The 8,762-nt window shown below is 35.7% G+C and overlaps 1 pseudogene; it reads right to left on the bottom strand.

Annotated features, from left to right (window-relative positions):
• Window positions 1–1,060: 1,060 nt before the first annotated feature.
• LOC126495217 (Ig heavy chain V region 108A-like) lies at window positions 1,061–1,521 on the bottom strand (annotated as a pseudogene).
• Window positions 1,522–8,762: the final 7,241 nt, after the last annotated feature.

The raw sequence follows: 8,762 nt of genomic DNA, 5'->3' as shown, positions 1-8,762 counted from the left end.
AAAAAAAAAAAAAAAAAAAAAAAAAAAAAAAAAAAAAAAAAAAAAAAAAAAAAAAACATGCCTAAATGATGGCACAGAGGGGTATAAGGCACAAATTCTGTCAGTGTCTGTGTAGCCTCCTATATGTTTTAAATGTGGAGGGATATAATCATTTTCAAATATAATATAAACAAAACACATAATCATCCCCAGTATAGTAAATTTTCCTCTAAAATACCTGAAAAATGTAAAGTGCAATTTCATTGATCCATTCAGTGTCAATCAAGAAGTGCTGACAAAGACAATCAAACTTCAGGAAATGGAAATGAGCAACCAGGGCTACTGATGACAGGATCAGGCCCCTAACATTCCCATCTTGGTATCCTAATGTTCTTTCCCATCGCTGTTTGTGCAGGAGTCCAGCTTGTTGACAAAGCAGCAGACCCCATACCCTATGAAATTCACAACATAACACTATGCTCCATCCCTAATGATAAGAGAGTAAGAGGTTTAATTACAACTCCCAAAAGCATTTCATGACTTATGATCATGTGTATAAATGAATAAGATGTAAAATTATATTTCATAAGAAAGTTTAAAACATGTGCCCCAAAACTTCCAAAAAACTGTCTGTACTTGTTTCAGGGAAACCAAATTCGACTATGAAAGGGGTTTTGTTACTGCACATGCAGTTGTTTTGTCTTTACTGGCCTAATCCATATTATAGCTTATTCCCAGCTATATCAGCAACACTTTCATTCCCTTAGATTTAAGATATATTTATATCATAATGTAATGCCACAATCATATTTTCCTACTTTACATTATAAAAAATTAATCATGTCAATGGACGTCGTCACTGGTAAACAGCAGGTCAAGGAATAGCATACTGTAAGGGCATTCTGAATTAGCATCACTTTATTCCTAGCAGTGTTTTTGAAAATAGACAAAGACTCTATAAGATTGTAAAGAGATCAAGAAACAACTTAGAGTGATCGTTTTGGCGCAAGGATCCAGGACAATATTCTCTGCAATCTCAGTCTCAGTGCAGCTTCCTGCTCCTCTGGAGTTTCTGCCACCCTCAGGTTGTGGTTGCAACACTGTGTCTTGCACAGTAATAGACTGCAGAGTCCTCAGATGTCAAGCTGCTGAGCTCCATGTAGGCTGTGTTGGAGGATGTGTCTGCAGTCAGTGTGGCCTTGCCCTGGAACTTCTCATTCTAGATAGTAATATCATATTCAAGAACAATATGTCCAATCCACTCCAGGCTCTCTCCCGGCTTCTGCTTCACCCACTCAATAGTGTAGTCAGTGAAGGTATAGCCAGAAGCCTTGCAGGACAGCTTCAATGAGGACCCAGGTTTTCTAAGCTCAGGACCAGACTGTTGCAGATGTACCTGAGAATGGACACCTGCGAAGAAAAAAACATAGTATATATCACTGTCACCTCAGTCCCTGTTCCTTTTTCAGGTTTGGAACTGGAAAGCTCCTCCATACCTGTAGTTACAGACACAAGGAAGAGAATGGTCCAGCTCCATCCCATATTGAAGACCTGTGTGCTCAATGACTGATAAGAGGACACTGGTCATATGTTGTTCTGGGGTATGGACGTCCCTGTATTTACCATAATAGACTCAAATTATTTGCATATTCATGAGCAGTGAACTTGTTAGATAAGGACCCAGTTCAGGAGGAGGAGAAGGACTTAGAGGAGACCTTTGAAAGGCAAAAGAATGCTGAGGGCCAAATCCTAATCCTGTCTGAGGAAATGTATAAAATACTTCTTCTCTGAGCCCTGTGCAAATGTTGAGGGTGTAAATCAAGACATAAGTTCTGAATAAATTTCAAGCCTGAGACAGTTGCTCCTCTTTGTGAAAAGCTTGTCATTCTGATTCATAGATAGTGGTTGTGATAATATAGTTATGAGAAATTTCAAACTGCTTAGTTTGAAATTCTTCAGATTGATGTAATTAATATTTGTCTTTCAAACAAAATATAAACTAAGAAAATCATCAAAATAAGCAAAAGTAAATGTATTTCACTAGCATTTGCACAACAATGATTATTGCAGCAACACCACAAAAACTAAATTATGAAAATAAATTATGTATCTTTTAACAGAGGATATTACTAGGAAGACATTTATATAAACAACATAATTATATAAACAACATTTGCAAGAAATGAGGAACTTACATCACTTATAGAAAAATGGATACAACTAATGACAAATATATTAAGACCATCTCAGAGACACAGACATAAAATGAGACGCTTATTAATAGTTTGTTTGAAATTCTCTAGCAAAATCAAGGAAAAGTAGGAAGGGAAAATTAAGGGTAGAGATTAGGGCAGCTATATACACAGTATAAAATACACATGTATGAACATTCTAAACATATGTAAAAATGTTTTTACATTTAATAATTAATATTTTTGAAATTTTATTTCATGTATAAAATATAGTGCAATCATATCTACATCCACTATGCTTTATTGATTCCTCTTGAAATCTTCCAATAAGTCTCTCTCCCAACTTCATGACCTCTTTTGTATCATTAACTAATAACCCAGTGAGTACAATCAGTGGTATCTATACACACATAGGTGGAGTCATTGACTAATATATAGGAATCCTGCAGAAAAAAATCCCAAAGACAATTGATTGTATTTTTCTCATCAGTAATCAAATTACAATAGATCCTCAAAATGCTTTGGGTCCTCAAGAGATTCTATCCATCCATGTAATAGTTGCAAAAGTTGTTACACCTTTTTTTATTACTAAGAAGAGTGCACACGTGCACCAACATGTATGTGTTATCCTTAGAGGAAAACTTACGGAATTCAATTTTTGTGTACTACTATAATGTGGGTCCAAGTAGTCAAACTGATGTTGATAAGCTTGGCAGTAAACTCCTTTACCTCTTCAGGTACTTTACAAGCTCCCACAAAACAAAATGACCTCAATGGCCTTTATATACATATTTTCTCTCTTATCATATTGTGCATTTTTTGTATTACTTGTCTTTTGCCTATGTAACATGATTATATAGGGTATTGTATGTGCTTGTGTGTAAGAATATGTATTGTTTTATTTCACTTTGGTTTAAAACCATTTTTCAAATAATTTTGGACTATTTGTATTTTTTCCTACAAAGAGAAAACCAAGTTATGGAGTTGAGTAGGAAAGGACAAATGAAAGATCTGGGAAGAATAGGTAGAAAGGAATCAGTGATCAGAACACATTGCATAAATTTTTCAAAATATATGTAAAGAGCAAATAAAAACTGAATAAGTTAAACAAGAAAATACAAACCCATAAAAAGTTTAACAAAGAATCTTTACTGTGTTTGAACAAGGAAACATCACTTGTCAATCACAACAGTTGTAGGTCAGCCATTGAACTCAAGAAAGGAAATCACAGAGGACACAGAGCTCCTTTCAAACCAACCTCATTTCACTACTGGGGATAATTGACTCTTTTCTGCCCCCTGATGGTCCTGTGCTCCCGTGCATGTTGGTTTCTCATGGCTTACACTGAAGTTGCACTGTCTCCCTTGAACAGTAACACATTCCTACAACTTCAGTCTCACATTGCAGGGAGAAATGGCTGTTTACCTAGAGATGCTGACTGGGAGTTTCAGAAATTGATTTTAAGATGTCCTATACTATCATCAATGCCTTCTCAATGTCAAGCTCCTATTTAATGACAGTGCTCTAACAGTTCCCACTTGTAGTAAGGTGACAACAGAACAGAAAAAAAAAAAAGCCTTGACTACCTTAATTAGAGTATACCTGGAAAAGAGCACCTGATGTCAGAGAATCACAATGAATCTTAAGCTCAGATGCCGTCCCCCCCATAAATCCACTTATGAATTTCTGAGGCATGCAGAAAAGTGACCAACAGAAAGAAGAAACCCACTGTTGTACTCAAGAAAAGTCAACAATTCCAGAAAAAAAAATGTACTCAAATTAAGAAGGAAGAAAAAAGTGAAGGAAATATATGCTGTGACTCAATCTGATTCCCACACTACATTTAAAGAAATGAGGGGACATGGGGAATATCCTTGACAAGGATCGTCATGGGTGGTGAATATCTGTGCCTACACAGATTTATCTTTCCGTGTCTACCATTCCAAGTCCAGAATCCTCTTTTCCTTGGACAGGGAATGTATTAATTGAGCTTCTCAAAAGCTGAACATTGTGGTGAAAATTAATCCTCCCTGTCCTCTCAGCCCCAAAGCTCTTCCTGATACCTCAGGGTTTCTGACACAATTCAGAAATGTATTGTGACTCTGTTCTTAAGCCAGTAATATAGGGCAGATTTCTCAGGTGTCAGGTTTCTGAGCTACACATAGATGGTGTTGAGTATTTCGTTTTGTCTAGTATGGCTCTGTTCTGAAACTTTTTTCCATAGATTATTGGGCCACTGCTTGGGAGTATCCATCAAAGCCATTTAAGCTCAGGTCTAGGTACTGCCTCAACCAGTTCATATAGAAAATGAGGAAGCTAGCTGTGTCAAAGTCCTTTTAAGAAAATTTATTGAATCTCCAGGACAACTCAATCTAACTCCAGAGAGCTGCAACTGAACTTAGGAGTGGACATTGTATGTAGAAAAGATATTACAATCACTTCAGTCTCTGTCTCCCATCAACTCTGTTACTAGTAATACATGTATCTATAGCTGCTGCCACCAGATAGAGGATAGTATGAATTCAATTCACATTAAGAACCTATATGTTCAGGGACTGAACAAATGAGGATTAATGTAATACTGTAGGTTGTACAAATATTCCTGTATTTACAATTACAAATTCTGTAGTTTATATAATCATGAAAACTGGTATATCTGTTCCCATTACATAACAAAGTTTAGCAGGTATATGCACATCTTTGATATCAGCTGCAAACTCCTGAGACAATTTCCCCAAAACATTGCTTAGCATCCTGGGCCTCTAATATCCTTAAATGTTACTGGCAAGTCTTTTGTAAACTAGAATCTTATCCAGCAGCAGCAGAAATATATTCTGGACCTTGGTGACATCACAATGGATTTCATTTAATATCCTCTCCAGTGTTGTAACATAGAGATCTTATAGTCAATCAGACCATGGTCTCTGAATGTTATGATACTGGTAATGAAGATCACAGAGATCTCAACAAATATCAGCTGGGAACTGCACAAAATTCTTGTGCTTCTGCTTTCCTCTAATTCTTAGAGAACTGGTGGACCTACAATGCCCCCTGCGGGTTCTGTTAATGTGCTTCTGTAAGTACTCAAACAGGTCTTTCACTAAGAGTCTTCTTTCTTGTCTTTGCAATATACCTGGTGATGATGAGTAAGTATTCAAGGATGAATGATGAGCTGTGCCTCAAATGTTGTCTCCATGAACCACAGTCTTTTATCTAAGGGCAGTTAGATCTAGCTTTAGTAGTGACCTCTTGTGAAGGAGTGAGTTACCATAGAGGACAAGTGATGCAATGGATTTACACTTGCTCTAAATGCACTTTCCCGACTCATGTAGCTGCACATGGAACAGAACACTCACAAGACCATGAAGAGGAAAAAATGTGATAGTTACAGATGAGTTTTCAACTACAGAAAATATTTTCATATTTGAGAAGTGACCAGAATGTAGGGTCATTTGGACTGTGATTCCATTTTCTAATTCAGCATTTGTATTATGGAGGGCTGTAGAGCTATATGTGAAGATTAAAAGCAATTGTTTGTCCCTTTGCAATGCATTTTTCTAGGTGTAAATGTCATCTGTGTTCTCAGGCATCTTTCTTTTCTCTTTGGATCTATTTTTTCCATGTTCAACATCCTCTTATTCATGGAAAGTCATGGCTATTTAAATTCAAAAAACTTGGATTTACTTAGTGCATGAGAGCTGTGCAACTGAATATTCCACTACCAGCTTGAAGGAATTAGTGGATATATATACTGCATATGGAATTGAATTTGTGAATTTGTCTGGATGAAAGCAGAGTTATCATGAATTGAATGCATTTCACTCCCATAAATGTTGATGCTGTATTGAAAAGTTTTAGGATCTCTTAGTACTCAATTTTAAATTTCTGTATGCGAAGTGCTTTGAACAACATGTATTCAAAGCTTGGTACAAAGAAGAGTTGTTGAAGTCAAAGTCACTTGCATAATGTATGTTGCACATTATAGACACTATTGTTGCATCTCCATTTTCTAGTTATTATTGCCACGTATTCTTTTTAAAATTATTACATACTTACATGTATGTTGTTTTATGACAGTGATAAAAACAACATATATCCCCCAAATTAATAGCATTATCCAAAACTCTTTTTTTTTTAAACTCATCACATATTGTGTTTAGGTTCTTCAGAATTTTCATCATCCACACGCATGCTTATTCAGGATTGCCTGGGGCTTTGAAAGATATTTTAGTCTTTCCTCTTTCTTTCTTTACACATGTCTGGGGGTCACTAACTGGAATGCTCTAACTCACAAACCTGCTCTATTACTGCAAACGAGGTTGCAAATTACCAGTAATCAGAAAAAATAGTTATACAATGTCCTGATTGTTCTAAATTGGATACCAAACCGTTTTACACAGGGATTCTCCTCACAGATGACCAAATGACATCTAACAAATGAATACTACTATATTTCCAAAATTTGGCAAGCAAAAATATATCCAAGTCTCTGCAAGTACTTTTGCCATCATGACACAGACAAAAACTCAACTGACAGAGTATGATCTTTGTGCTATATCACATGTAGAAGACTTTCTTTCCTTTATAGGCATTCCTAAGGTAATCAAACCTATTAATGATCTTGTATACTTATCTCATACAAACAAAAAAAATGTGTTTTTTAGTTACACAAAACTGAGATAATATATAAATGTAAAGACAACATAAGTCACTGTAGAACACAAAGACTGCCCTAATATATTGAATTATTATAGGATTATGAACTTTCTCCAGTATGATTTCCCTATTCTATAAACTGAAATGATTTAAGGTTATTGATAACACCTGCTTGTTGATCCACCCTAAACTTTGTTGCCTAGATCAGTTGATTCTATGAAATATTTCATAATTGACTGTGAAATATAAGTTGGATGTATATAACATATACACATGCACACATTTGTGAGATATTTAATTACCTAACAGTAGGACCTTTAGAAAGTGGCTGAGATCACAAAAACTGCCTTATCACCTTTGAAACAAAAGTCATTATTGAAGGGATTTTCCAAACCATTTTAAAGCTATTGTCATTGTGACTGCCTGTCTCTAATAATGGTAAAAAGAAAGACCTTCTCCTTGTCCAATATCTTGGACTTTCACAACAATAGAATGATGATTCAATTAACTTCTATTTATGGTAAATAAATCATTTTGCAAGGTTTTATAGACAGAGTAAAGAGTTGTTCAAAAAATTTTACAGAAAAGGAAGAACATTGATATAAATGTGTAAATATTGATTCATTTGAGGACCTGGATGATTCTTAGAAGCTGAAACAACATTGAAATTTGTACTGAAACAGGCCTGTGTTTCCAGGAATGAATAATGAGGGGAGCTCTGCTTATGGAAAATAAAAATGAACCAAATATAGGAACAATCTAAATCTTAGAGATTGGCACGAAAAATAACACCAGAATTACAGCATAAATATGGACCATGAAGCCCATCTTGATGACTTCATGTAGTACAATGATAAATAAGTGGATGGAAAATAAAATATAATTTTTGATTCAAGTAACAAAAACTTATCTAATTGTGTCTATGCTTGAGTAAGTCAGGAAGGGAGCATTGTCCTGTGATGATGCTCCAAATGTTCTAAGGAAGCATCTGAGCAGTGAGACATTTAGAAAACTCCATAGATTATTACCTGGTTATTCTCATTGCAGGAAGACAGAAATGGTAAGAGATGGAACTAAGTGCAGTAGGCAACTGACCAGAAATGGTTGGGAACTCTCCAACCAGCTTGTTTGTGTGCATGCCAGAAACATAAATAAGCATGATTTCTCTGTTCACCATGTCTTTATTCATTGATTATGCATCAATATACAATTCTGGAGGAAGGATTCTAGTGTTCAATTTAATTTTTCATTGGTAAAAAATAGTTTTTAAACAATACATTCTGATTATACTCTCTCTATTTCCCAAGTGATCCTAGATCCCCTCACATCCCCAATAACCAAACACCACAAGAAATATTCTCTTTCTCTCTATCTTTCTCTCTCACTCACAAATTCATAAAAGCATAAAATAAGAAACTTAAGCATATGAAGAAAATAATAACAAGACAAAAAGAATGCAAAATTAAGTTACGTGAACTGGATGATTGTGGCAATAATCCCAGTGCTTGGGAGCCAGAGGCAGTCCCTGTGAGTTTGAGGCCAGCCCTGTCTACACAAGCTAGTTCCAGAACAGACTCCAAAGCTACAGAGAAACCCTGTCTCAAAATAAAAAGTTATATGAAACAGAATATCTACAAAAATACCATTGTGTTACTTTTGTGTTGGTTTTAGGTATAAGACCTGGTGTGAAGTGTGTTTAATACAGCCAGTGACATTCCAATGAAGTGCACTGATTTTTCTTCGCATGTACTTACCAATTGCAAATAGTTTCCAGGTTAGAGTTGGAATTCTATGCCCATTTCTTCCTCTCTGTACTAGAATCCTATGTGGCATGATCCTGTGCAAGCCCTGTGCTTACTTCCAGAGTCTAGTGAGTTCATGTGTGCATCAGTCCTATTGTGTCTGGGAGAGACTGTATCCATGGTCTCATCCAAC

This window comes from Alexandromys fortis, unplaced genomic scaffold, assembly GCF_014885135.2.
Source record: "Alexandromys fortis isolate MF-2015 unplaced genomic scaffold, M_Fortis_MF-2015_v1.1 scaffold_333, whole genome shotgun sequence".
In the NCBI taxonomy this organism is placed as follows: Eukaryota; Metazoa; Chordata; class Mammalia; order Rodentia; family Cricetidae; genus Alexandromys; species Alexandromys fortis.
This window is presented reverse-complemented; position numbering and strand designations above follow the sequence as displayed.